The sequence below is a fragment of the Prionailurus bengalensis genome, chromosome D1 (assembly GCF_016509475.1).
Source record: "Prionailurus bengalensis isolate Pbe53 chromosome D1, Fcat_Pben_1.1_paternal_pri, whole genome shotgun sequence".
NCBI lineage: Eukaryota > Metazoa > Chordata > Mammalia > Carnivora > Felidae > Prionailurus > Prionailurus bengalensis.
The window spans coordinates 7,079,632-7,093,517 of NC_057346.1; the positions used below are offsets into that span (position 1 = coordinate 7,079,632).

The 13,886-nt window shown below is 45.6% G+C and overlaps 1 protein-coding gene across 3 annotated transcripts in view; it reads right to left on the reverse strand.

Annotated features, from left to right (window-relative positions):
* EXPH5 (exophilin 5) overlaps positions 1-13,886 on the reverse strand; it is an 80,895-nt gene that overhangs the window by 35,186 nt on the left and 31,823 nt on the right. The window lies entirely within an intron of this gene.

A 13,886-nucleotide genomic window follows, 5' to 3' on the forward strand; every position in this document is an offset into this window, starting at 1 on the left:
GGTTCGAGCCCCGTGTCGGGCTCTGTGCTGACAGCTCAGGGCCTGGAGCCTGCTTCCGATTCTGTGTCTCCCTCTCTCTCTGCCCCTCTCCCGCTCAGGCTCTGTCTCTCTCACTCTCTCTCTCTCTCAAAAATAAAGCCATTTAAGAAATTTCTTTAAAAAGTAGCGAAATTCTTTACACCCCAAACCACAAAATCGCATGGAGGAGCCCACAGGTAATGCCAAATCTGCAAGGGCACTGGGATGTGAGATGGGAAGGGAAGGCGCCCAGAGCACAAGTGTGTCGGCCCCACGCCAGGCCCCAAATCCCACCATGCCTTCCTTCTCCTCCCTGCCCTCTCGTGCTCAGTCCTGTTTCCAATGAAAATGCTGCTCTAAGTCCTTAACGGAATCACTGGTGGTGATTTTTTTTTTTTTTCAAAGCAGACGGTTTCGCTCCATTTCGGGAAAACGCTAGAACTGTTTGGAAATGAAAGGTAGTTAATCCAGAGGGCGAGAGAGAGTGCGAGAGCGAGCGTGCGAGCCCTGGACGGAGGCAAACGGCAGCAAGGGGAGACTGGAGCCCATGATGTGACAGGCTGGTGTGGCGCTGCTGAACACGTCGGGCTCGTGGGTGGGGTCCGAGCTTGGGCAGTTCTGCCGTCTGGGGAAGGATGGCATGTGACTCTGCCATCACCCGCCCCTTTATGCGAGGTCCTCTGTGGAACACAAGTGCGGGGGAGCTGGTGTCACTAAGTAGACGGGAGCAAGCCGGCCACAGAGCGGCAAATCTGGGGTTAAAGGTGCCGAACCGAGGTGGCTGCAACCCACGCTCCTGCTTGCGGCTACGATACTGTAGTTTTACAAAATAATCGAGAAGGAAGCCAAAGGCCATCCTGCCCAGACTTGCATTTTGAAAAGCATCAGGCAGCAATGTCACGTCCAGCCCACAACATCCGCTCGGGGCCTCCGTGTGCCAATGCCGTCACTCCCCTGTCCTGCCACGTCCCTTCCGAACAGACTCAGAGACCCCAAGTGACTGTCCCTACCGGGTGCTGGCCGTCTCCAACTTCTCAATACCTCATTTATCAGTGCCCCGCGTTTATTCACCACCTCCGCTTCCTCCCAGTCCTCCCCCATCGCTAGAGCCCAACCTGCAGCACCAGCCCCGACGTCGACACACCCACCTCATGTCAGAGGACAGCCAAGCTACCTGACTTCGGGATTCTCCCATCAGCGTGACTGTATCTCTTGGTTCTTATTAGAGCCTTGATGCAATAGGGACTCTCTTTGAACATAATCACACTTCGCTCAATTTCACCTCAAGCTCTCACTCTACACGTGCACTCACATCCATCGCTGCCTGTTTCTTCTTCAGCTTCCGGCCAATGAAGTCCGCAATCCGTATCTCTGCGGGAATGCTCATACGGTGTGAACTCTACTCTAGGAACTATGTCTCGAAGAAATAGTCCCCTTCCCTGTACGTTAATTTAACTGAACTTTCTGTAGTTTCTGGTTGTTGTTGTTGTTTTTTTTAACGTTGATTTGATTCTGAGAGGGGGCGGGCAGAGAGAAAGGGAGAGAGAATCTCAAACACGCTCCGCTGTCAGCGCAGAGCTGGATGCGGGGCTTGAACTCGTGAACGGTGAGATCGTGACCGAGCGAAGTTGGACGCTCAACCAACTGAGCTGTCCAGGCGCCCCCTTTATGCAGTTTCTAAAAATAAGTATGCAAAAGCAATGCAGAATCCTGGGGAAATGCACGTGACATAGAACGAAGCAAGAAAAACAAAATGCACGTTTCGTTGACTATGAGCTACGTAAAATGCTGCACCCATGTAGACATAGTGGGGGAAAAAACAAAACATCTGATCTCTTAGTGCAGAATAATTATAGATATCGTTTCTATCTTTAGCTTTTTTTATTATGTGTATTCAGTAAATGTAATATATGAACCTATTCTTTCTTTCTGTCTGAATTTTTATTTATATTGTTGTGTTTTTTTCCATTATAATTTTTCTTGCAGACAGAGGGGAAAAAAAGCAGTTGTTTTCACAAACCTAACACAAACACTATTACCCATCTGGCGTGATTTTTCACATGGCTGTGACAAAATTTACTGAATATTCATGTGTGGAAGGCCTCCTATGGTACAATGCAGGAATACGATGCTGAAGAGAGCAGACACAGTTCCTACCCCATGGAACTCTCCATCCAATAAGAGGCAGACTTGAGCCCGATAACAACAGAGATGTAAAGTAACAAAGAGTGGTGAGTATGATTTATTCATTCAACACACGTTTGAAACTCTGGGTAAAGAGCAGTAAACAAGTCAAGTCCTCGCCCTCATGGAATTTACACCCTTTGGGGGCAAACAGTAGAAAAGTAAACAGGTTCTAGGAGAACATGAAACAAGGAGCCTCGTCTGAGGCGGGAGCAAAGATTCTCCTGCGAAGATGACACATGGCCTGAAGGTTGAAGGATGAAGGGGTAGCGGGCAGGTGGTTCTGGCACAGAGCTTTCCAGGCAGAGGAGGCGCAGCCATAGACCAAGTGCCCCCAAGGAAAGAAGCAAGGAGCTGAAATGAGGCCAGCCTGGCTGCAGTGTGGACGTGGAGACGACGGACCTACTAGCCGTAGGGCAGAGCCGAGAGGCGGCTGCTAGATCACGCAGCGTGAGCATGGGGTGAACAGCCTGACATTTAGTCCTGCAGCAGCAAGAATGCATTATTGACTTGGCAGTGGCATGGCACACGAGGTTCGCATTTTCCAAAGATCACCCAGAGCTAAAAAGCTTCTGCACAACAAAGGAAATCATCAGCAAAATGAAAAGGCAACCTATGGAAAGGGAGAAACTGTTTGCAAATCATATATCTGATAAGGGGTTCATTACCAAAATACATAAAGAACACATATAAGTTGGTAGCAAAAAGACCAAACGATCTGATTAAAAAATGGACAGAGGATCTGAATAGACATCTTTCCAAAGAAGGCATACAGACGGCCTGAGGGCACATGAAAAGATGCTCAACATTACTAATCACTTGGGAAATGCAAATCAAAACCACAATGAGTTCTCGCCTCACACCAGGCAGAATGGCGAGTACCAAAAAGACAAGAAATAATAAGTGTTGGTGAGGATGTGGAAAAAGGGGATACCCACGCACTGTTGGTGGGAATGTAATTTGTGCGGCCGCTGTGGAAAACAGTATGGAGGTTCCTCAAAAAATTAAAAAGAGAACTACCACATATGACCCACAATTCCACTTCTGCGTATTTATCCAAAGAAAATGAAAACACTAACTCAAAAAGTACATGCGCCTCTGGAATTGTAATTGTATGCAAAAACAAAATGACACAAATACAATTTTATATGTAATATGAAACTATATATGTATAATATATATGTACAATACAATACATACACAATTATACACACACAACGGAATACTATTCAGCCATAAAAAAGAATGAAGTCTTGCCATTTGCCACAACGTGAATAGAACCTGAGGGCGTTATGCTAAGTGAAATAAGTCAGAGAAAAACAGATACCAGACGATCTCACTTGCATGTGGAATTTAAACAACAACAACAAACCAACCTCATAGACACAGAGAACAGATTGGTGGCTGCCAGAGGTGAGGGATGGCGGTGGGGGGGGGCGTGGAGAAATGGGTGAAGGGAGTCAAAACCAAGTTCCAGTTCCAGAATAAATAAATCCTGGGGACGTCATGTACAGCACAACAACCATAGTCAATAACAGAGTAGTACCTATTTGAAAGTTGCTAAGAGAGTAGATCTTAAAAGTCATCAGCACAAGAAAACAAGTTGTAGCTATGTGTGGTGATAGATGTGACTGAGGTGATCATTTTGCAGTGTCTACAAATATGAAAATCATTATGTTGCACACCTGAAAGTAATATAATGCTATACATCAAGTATACCTCAATAATTAAAGAAAATTAATTTGTTTAAAATAATTAAAGAAATAATTAAAGAAAAATAACTAATAGAAATAATTAAAGAAAAATAACTAAAGAAAAAACATCCCAGCTATAGGTGGGGAGAAGATTCCAGTGGAGAAGAGGAGAGTAGTCAGGGTACTTGCAGGGTCCAGGAGAGAGAGGTGTTTTCTTAGACCAGGATGATGGTGGTGAAGCAGAAGAAAAGTAGAACGTGTTCAGAGCTACTTTGTGGGTAAAATTTACCTCCAAGTGCCCACCGAGTGATGAAGTAACTCTGGAGAGCTAGGAGTCAGAGACATGTCAAGGAAGATGCCTCAATTTCTGATTCACACAGGTGCACAGATGATGCCATTCATAGAGATGGGGCATACGTCATCTTCAAAAAAACAACATTATCTATTGAACACCTTTACCATTACTCCTCTTTGGAGCAATCATTAAATATTTGCATAATATTCAAGCTAGCATGATTTCTAGAATTTATTTACTATTCCTCTGGTGAAGAACATGACGATTTTCCCTTACAAAGACCGCTGTGGGGAACACCATTGTGAATTTTCAATTTTTGCAGTGTCTTTAACAGACATTGAATTATCGCGTCCAAGAGTCAATCACATTTTTTTTATTCTTTATACACCCTCCCAAAATGCTTCTCACAAGGGCTGCAGCATATTATTCACACCAGTGATGTACAAGATGGTAAGTGGATACCTACAGAATACTACATGCTATTATTTTGAGTATTTTTATGTTCTGAATTTAATACTTTCAAGGTACCATGCTTGTAATTGCGGGCCACTATTTTTCTTTCTTTTTAAAACGTGTATTTATTTTGAGAGAGAAGGAAAGAGAGAGACAGAGCACACGTGAGTGGAGGAGGGGCAGAGAGCGAAGGGAGAGAGAGAGAGAGAAAGAGAGAGAATCCCAGGTAGGCTCCATGCTGACAGCCCTACTCGGGGCTCAAACTCACGAATGGTGACATTATGACCTGAGCCAAGATCAAGAGTCGAATGCTTAACCAATTGAGCCACCTGGGTGCTCCAGCTATTTTTAAGGAATTTTGTTTCCTTTGCTTAAAAAAAAAAAAAAAAAAAGCTACATTTCTTTGATGAGTAGGGAGGCTTGATTACGTTCCCACATGTCTGCTTACTAATGACATTTTGTGTTTTGGCAATTGTACATTTTATCAATTTATGACAATGCCTCAGGGTTTTTCACCGGAATGAGGCACGTTTAATAAAACACAGACTCGTTACTTTTCTTATTTACTCTAATTATTCCCCCCAGGTTTCTGACTTTCATTCTGATTAGGTTTAGGGAAGGAAAAACATAATCTGTGGATGTGCTTTGGCTAATATTTGTCTCCTGTAGGCAATGAGAAATGAAATGCAGACAGTAGTACATGCAGATACATACAAGGGCATGATTTCAAAGACACTCAGTCTTTGCCCACTTCTGGGGCACCTGGCTGGCTCATTCACTAGAGCGTGCAACTCTTGATCTCGGGGTTGTGAGTTCGAGCCCCACCTTGGGTGGAGAAATTACTTTAAAATAAATAAATAAGGGGAGCCTGGGTGGCTCAGGTCATGATCTCGTGGTCCATGAGTTCGAGCCCCGCGTCGGGCTCTGTGCTGACTGCTCAGAGCCTGGAGCCTGCTTCACATTCTGTGTCTCTCTCTCTCACTCTGCGTCTCCCACACTCATGCTCTGTCTCTCTGTCTCTCAAGAATGAATAAATGTTAAAAAAAGAATTTTTTTAAATAAATAAACTTTAAAAAAAAAAAAAGAAATGCAGTGGCTTTTAAAGCAGAGATATTCCAAAGCTGTCAGGAAAGTGGGTAAATACGTACAGCCAAGGGCCAGAAAACCCAAGGGTCAGGGAGTAAAAAAAAAAAAAAAAAAAAGAAAAAAGGAAAAAAAGGCATTGCATTTACCAATTATTAAAGGAAGTAAAACATAAATAGTCCTGGCCTTTGAAGTGAATAAAACCCAGGAAGGGAAGCTGTGAATGACATACAAGTCTAAACTCTCTAGGTACCTATAACTCAACTCCTTAATGTTTTACACCAAAGAGTCCTACGTCCTATAAAGTATAGTCAGTACCTTTATACTGGCTGACTGAGCTGCTTCTATCACAAAGAACACAACGGTAAAAGCAGTGGTTTAGACTGATCTATTTACTTAAAAAAAGTATATATCAAAGCTCAACACCAGCAGAAAAAACAAATAACCTTAACCTGAAGACATGTCAACCTTAAAAGGACAGTATTTTAAGTCTCAGCTGGCCTCAGTCCGGGAGAGAGAACATTCGCTTGCAGATGGAATTCAACCAAGTTCATAGCCAGGCAGGCTGTCCCGGCTCTTCCTCCTCTATGCGGGCTTGTCACGTACTCAGGCAGCCATGTGGGGCAGGCCATGCAATCTACGCCAACGAGCAGACCCTTGAGGCTTCCAGATGACAGGCACACAGATAAATTACACACACCTTGCTGGCTTCGTCAGTCCGGCCTGACTCAACATATCAGGAGGGACGGGTGCCTACACTTGTAATCTATTCTACCCCCAGGCTGATGAACTTGACTCCACTAAATCAGGTTTTTTCTTGCTGAGCCACAATCCCAGCCCTCTGCTCCAACTCACAACGTTCCTTCCTCATCCCCACAAATCTTCGTCGTCCCCGTGCTGCTGTGATGCCATTCGAGCACCCGCAGAATGAGTCTGTCCCCTGAGGTTCCTCCTGACGTCATGAATCTCGTCTCCCTTCTCCCACTGTGCCCCTGCTGACCTTTCCAACTCATTTTTTCTTTGCTCATCTTTACCCTGAGCAGACTTTTGTACTCATCTTCGCGGCTCACTTCCTACTAACATTTAGCATGTGCTCCGTGAATGACAGCTATCTCTTTATGTTCCATTCTTGGCCCCGAACCCCTTGTCTGCTCAGAGAGTTCAAAGAGCACTGGACCAGGGTCAGGTTCGAGCTGGGTGATCTTGGCCAAATATTTAACTTTCCTGGCTTTATTTCCCTCATTTGTGAAAGGAGGTTGGATGACGAGGCAGACTGTTACAAAACAGGTCTGCACAACTCCTCACTTCCCCAAACTTCTTTCTTTGCCATGTGACTTTGTCACTCCTGTCCCTTGGATCCAGGCTGGCCTTGGGCTTAGAGCAACTGAACGTAATTAAGAGGTATGGTCGGACTTCTGAGCCCAGGCCTCAGGAAGCCTCACAGCCTCTGCCTTCTCTCTGCCTCTCAGAATCTTGATTCTGGTGCAAAAGGAAGCCCGGGCTGGCCTCTGGGAGAATGAGAACATGAGCGGACCGGCATGGCCACCTGCCAGACCTGTGAGTGAAGAAGCCACCTTAGCCCATCCAGATGTAGCTGACCCCAGTGGGAGAGTCCAGGTGAGACCAGGAGAGCCACCCGACTGAGTGCAGCCCACATGGCCATCCCACAGAATTGTGAGCTGATAAACAGAAGTCCTTCTGCACCTTGAAGCCTCGGGATGATTTGTTATGCACAACTTAAAAACATAAACACAGGTGAGATTATCTTGAAGATATCTTCTGGTTTCCAATGTACGGTGAAGGGGTGCCCGGGTGGCTCAGTCGCTTGAACGTCTGATGTTGGCTCAGGTCATGATCTCACAGCTCATGAGTTCGAGCCCCGCATCGGGCTCTGTGCTGACAGCTCAGAGCCTGAAGCCTGCTTCAGAGTCTTTGTTTCCTTCTCTTCTGCCCCTCCCCCACCCACACTGTCTCTGTCTCTCTCTCTTCTTCAAAAATAAACATTAAAAAAATTAAAAGATTAAATAAAATTAAATGTGCACCAAAATGAAAAGACCCATTATTCCTACATCAGAATTAATTCATTAAGAAATATCATAAGTCTGAAAAGGGTCCTAAAACAAAATCTCATACAAAAAAAAAACAAAAACAAAAACCAAACAACCTCGCCAATCTCTCGGTCTCCGGGTGAAGTTATAAAAATTAATCACAGCAGGTGCGCTGCGGGGCTCTTACTCACAGGATTTTGCAGCGATTATTGCTAAATCCTCACAATGCTGCACTTGGACTAAATTTATTAATAATAAATTAATAAATAATTAAAAAATTGCTAAAGCAATAATTTAGCGATTATTGCTAAATCCTCACAATGCTGCGTTTGGACTTGATGTCCTCGCTTCCGGAGACTTCACTGAGCCGGCAGGCTGGAGCACTGCCCTGGGATGAGAACTCATGACCTGATAAGCATGCAACTGCTATACGTAAGCTCAGAGTGACTTTCGCCAATGAAAAAGGTAGTAACGATGACCCAAATATGACCGAGGAGCGTACAGGTGGGCAAACGTTGAGAGCAGACAATTCCCCTACGCCAGAAAGCACCGATTATACCTTCCGTTTTCTTGGCAGAAAGATCTCAAACGTTTCTCAACACTGCTCCCTTAGGAGCTGCTCCTGCTGAGGGTTTCCCTTCCTCTTTGTGCTATTCTCATTCCCCCTTTTCATCTCCTCACTCTCACTTTTCCTCCACTTTTCTTATGTCCTCGGCTCCTGGGCACCTACAGCTGGCCTTCCTGTTCACGAACCACCTTGTTACACGTTGTTCTGCTTTCCAGGCAGCCTAGCAGACTGATCTCTATCAACCCTCCCCTCTCGGCTTCATGGACCTCTTGCCAAAATATTTCCCAAATCCCACACCCTCTCCTGGGCTCGCAGGCTTCAACTTCAGTGAACCCTAGAAAAAACTGTGCAACTGAATCCTGTACAAGTGGATTTGTCGCTCGAATCGTAGATCAAAGCAGCATTAAAGTTTTCCTCCCACGCAGAAATTCAATTATTTTTTTTTTTTGGTTTCATATTGCCCAGCAACCACAACACATAGAAAATCACAAACAAAGACACGGGGCGGGAGCTGTTTCCTGAGTCAGAGCTAGGACGTCGGGTGAATGTTATAATGGGATCTGGATCAGGCTGTCCAACTAAGGACCTTTTCCAAACCCTGAAACCCCAAGGAAATGCATTTCAGGAAAGTGGGCCCCTTTGTTTTTCTGCTCCTGAAAGGTGCACTTCCAGGTACAGATTTCTTATCGCTCATCTGCTAGGGAAAGCGTTAAAACAAACATTATGAGTTCTCAGCCAGGATGAGGCGGAGGAAAGAAAGTAAAAGCCTTTGTTCACGGCTGCACCAGCAGCTTCACAGCCCAGGGCCTGGCCTCCAATCTCTCTCTCTGGCTCTTCGGAAGATTGTTTTCTGAGAGCCTTTGTCCCTGACATCACAGCCTGTTGTTCGCTTCCGTCCACAACCATGACTCACGGAGAGGCAGGGAGGAGAGCAAGCAAGCAGGTGTCTTGAAAAATGTGTTCTTGTGCTGACAGCAAAGTTAAACCGCAGAGGGAAGTCTGGAGGAAGGGAACTCTCAAAGAGAAGGGATGAACCGTAGCAACAATAAGAACAAAAACACGAACCTTTAGAACTCAAAGAGTGACCGCAAAATAATGGCACCAGCGTTCAAGCCAAGCTAGATAATGAAGCCCTTTTAGGTTCCTTGAATGGCTGTGATTGAGATCACCCAACCTGGACTAAAAGGCGACCTTTTCCATATTTCTTAAACAGGCCATTAGAGCCTTCCCCGATGTTTATTCCCACACGAGATGAAGTCACAACGCAAGGAAGAAAATAAGTAGTCTAGGTAACACCAAGATGTGTAATTCCCACACCGGGTCACATCACAGTGAGTGACGTCTTACTGATCAGTCGTCCTAAAGCAGGTGCTGAAGGAAGGCTGGCTGTCCACTCTGAATCAGACTAAGTGCCAAATCCACACGCAGCCAGCCATCACGGCTCTTCTGTCTTCCTAGGTTCATCTTACCTCTTTTTAATCCATTCCATTCATTCCTTTTACCCAAGCCACCTGGGAAAGCCCGACATGTCACCTCTGATTTTGCAAATTATGCTGGATCACTTGTCATTACACCTTCCTGGCCGCCCACTAGGCTGTCAGCTTCTTGAGGACGGGTACCGTGTCTCATTGTCTCGGCATCCCCAGGGCCTAGCACGGTCCCTGACTTAACGGTTGATCGATATGTATTTGCCGAACCTCTGGGGTAATGAATGAGTTCTACAAACTTGTGTCCTGGTGTCAAAGCAACTCAATCAACATTTGACGTAAGTGAGAGAGGGGATCCTGGGTGCCAGTTAAAATTATGGTTGTAAAAGTAATTTTTCTATAATAATGATACAGGAAAGCTAGTCCTAGCTAACATTTCCACGGTGCGTACTCTAGGCCAGGCGTAATTACACGTATTCGTTCATTTAATCTTAGCAAGAATGGTGGTCGGTAAATATTATTATTCCATTCTTCCCATGAAGACATTAAAATACTGACCGACCACGTTAAAGTCAGACTGCCTGGTTTGAACGCCATCCCTGATCTTCATGAACTGTGTGATTTTAACCACTCTGTTGCCTCAGTTTTCTCATCTATGAAGTGGGGGTAGGAGTCATAATATCTCATGGGGTTTGGGTGAGGATTGAGCGAATTAATGCATGGAAGGCTCATACACCCATGCCTGGCAAAATGAAGGGCTGAGTGAGTGTGATGCTGTGAAATGTGTTGGTGGATGAGGAGTGAGGCTGGAAATGTCTATCACCTTCCCCAGCAAAACAGCTGGACGGCAGAAAAGAGAATCACCCTTGGGCTTTTCCTTTCCCTATAAAGAAGCTCAAAAGCATCAACTGTTTAAGGGTGGGCCACCTCCTCTCCCAGATCTCCAGACTGGACGTAAGTCAACAGTGTGACTGCTAGAAAACTAATTTGCGGTGCAGATTTCAGACAGGGGGAGCATGCTGGGTCAGCTCCCTGCCGGTTACTAGACCGGCCCTCACACCACACTGAATGCACTAACACCAAGGTTCAGGCACACAATTGCTAAGACTGTTGCACATTTTTAGTAAAACGTCTAAAAAGGCTTACTTTTCTAAACTCTCCTAAGGTAAGCATCTTTGAACTGAAAATAGTCGGGGCTTTTTAAGTTTATTTATTTATTTTGAGAGAGAGAACCAACAAGGGAGGGGCAGAGAGGGAGGGGTGGACAGAGAATCCAAATCGGGCTCTGTGCTGACAGCTCCAACTCAAGAATCGTGAGATCATGACCTGAGCAGAAGTCATGTGCTTCAATGGCTGAGCCACCCAGCCTTTGAGCTGAGAATAGTTTACACTTGGATTTATCTCATCCTGGATTCCAGTCTAACTTTAGAAAGTCAGTAATCACACATGCGATTCAGCTTGGGTTTTTTGTTTGTTTTTGGCTTTTTTTTTGAGCACATACTATGTGCCAGGCACTGTTCTAAGAAGGTTGGGATTAACTAGTACACGAAAGAGACAGCCCCTAGCTTTCCTGGAGTTGGTGGCTAGCAAGTGGTAGTATTTCCATGGCCACTTCCTTGGCCCAAACCACCGCTGTCTGTCACCTGGGTGGACTGCAGGAACTCCCTCCTGGTCTCCCTGCTTCATACTCTGGTTCCTCTATCGTTCGGGCTCCACCCAGCCGCCATTTTAAAAATGTACGTTATATCATGTCACTATGCCCTGCTTAAATCTCTCCAGGAGCTTCCCACCATCCTTAGAATCCCAAACTCCACGGTCCAGACCTCTGCCTTTTCTCCCACTTTCATCACGCGTCTCCCGGCTCCAGTCAGCAGCTGGCCTTCCTTCTGTTCCTTTCGAAAGCCACTCTGGTCCCCGATGGGCTTTGAACTTGCTGGTCCCTCCACCTGCAGCGTTCTTCCCTACTTTATCGCTTGGCCATTCATTTGTATCTTTTAGGCGTTAGCCAAAATGTCACAGTCGCAGAGAGGCCTTCTGTGACCCTCCAACAGAAATAGTCCCTTCCCCCAACCATACTTTCTATCAAGTGACTTGGCCTACTTTTCTTTGTCTCATTAATCTTCTTATGAAAACACCCTCATTCATTTGCTTTTTTGTCAGTCATCTCCTCTGTGCTCCACTAAAGTAAACTCCATGAGAGCAAGGACCTTGCCTGTTGCTGTCTTCTGGAGTGATGTCTGACATAGAGTAGGGACTCCGTAAGCCCTTGGTGAACAAATGGATATGAATCTGGGAAACTCTTCTCTCCGCACCTGCATTTGTTCATCTATAAAATAAGGGGTTTGAATTAGAAGCTCCCAGGGGTACCTTCCCACTTCTTATGATTCTAAGCATGTCTTTGCTAATGTTTCAAGGGAGTACAGCCTCATATTTAAGAACACGGTAAACAAATCTGTATTCAGGCCTGAGATTGCATAGACTCCAGCTCCGTGGCCCCCGGGGCTGCCGTGTTTTGGCCTGAAAAGTCCCAACTGTTACATGGTTCTCATGTGTCCATGTCCTTACACTCCCCCCCTCCCCGCCCCCTCCATTCTTTCTTTCTGCTGCCTCTCTCTGGATCCAGCATGTGATGAATACAAACTAGAAGAGATTTTACGATTCCAGATTCAAACTGACAATACCTCTATGGAAGGTGAAGGTAACATTTTGGGTTACCTCTAGTACCTTTGTGATGCTGCTGAGCATTATGGGAACCGTGCCCACTGCGCGTCCTCCCAGGGGCGATAACTGGAGCTGGGATTAAATGGTAAGCTCGTGTGCGACAGTCACTGTGCTGGGCCCTTCCACACGCATTATCTCGTGTAATCACCACAGGCGCTCAGGGAGGTAGGTGCTATTACAATAACAAAAAAAAAATGGAAACCATGAAACCCAAAACCAAACATGCCTGTGGTTATCCCATGGTAAGTCAAAGAGCACTTTGACCTAGCTTCAGACCCCAACGACTCAGCATGGTAGCGTGTGTTGAGTTATTCCCAGAGTGAGTACACATTTTTTTTTCTCAGGTCCTCAACTATTCACCTCTTGGCCTGTCTTCATGGCACTGGGGTGTCAGCTCCCTAACCACAGCACCAGACTTTCTGAACACACAGCAAGCAGTGACTAAATGTTGGGTAACCCAACAAATGAATACAAGTGAGTTAAAGATGAGAGTTTTTTGCCTTTGATTCCCACCTACACTTCTTTTTAAAAATTTTTTTATTTTATATTTGAGAGAGGGAGAGAGCACGTGCGAGCACGTAGGGGAGGGGCAGAGAGGCAGAGACAGAATCTGAGCTCCAGGCTCTGAGCTGTCAGCACAGAGCCCGACGTGGGGCTCAAACTCACGAGCAGGGAGATCATGACTTGGGCGGAAGTCGGACGCTCAACCGACTGAGCCACTGAGGTGTCCCCCCCCTCCCCCGCCTCCACGTATATAACGATGTTCAGACATCTTTCCAGAGAAACTTGTAAGGCAAAGGCTAATTCCAGTTGCGGGTTCGGATTCTACAGGGTAGGGAAGTTGCTCAGAGCTGCAAAAACGGGCTGAAGTGCCTCTTGTGGGGGCTCTTCCCAGCACAACTGCAAGGCAGGTGAGAGCCAGTAAGTTCTGATCCACGGAAAGAGTATATGATCTCAACAGCTTGGATCTGCTTGCATATTACATTATTCATGGCTTCTTTCCAAAGACGACTGCATCCTAAGTTTTGGCCACACCCTCTGTACCGCTAGTGATGTAATCAGGTAACAAGACAGAACTATACTTGTGCGTATCCATGTGTCCCTCCTTCATTTTCATGCATAAGAACGCAGAGCCTGTTTTTTCTCTCTTATTCAGGCAATTTAATGCTAATTCATAGAACACATCCTGCCAGGAAAAAACTACAGGAAGAGGAACGGTGTCAGGGGAGCCTCGGCAATTCACAAGGTTGAAAGAAAGCGATGCCCAGGTAGCTTTATTCCAGATCGAGGCGGAAAGGTCACAAGACTACATTGCCTGCACTGTAATTAATACCCACATAGATCGTATTCAATTTAATTCACTTGGTACCTTGCAAACTTAGCGATGTCAGAAAA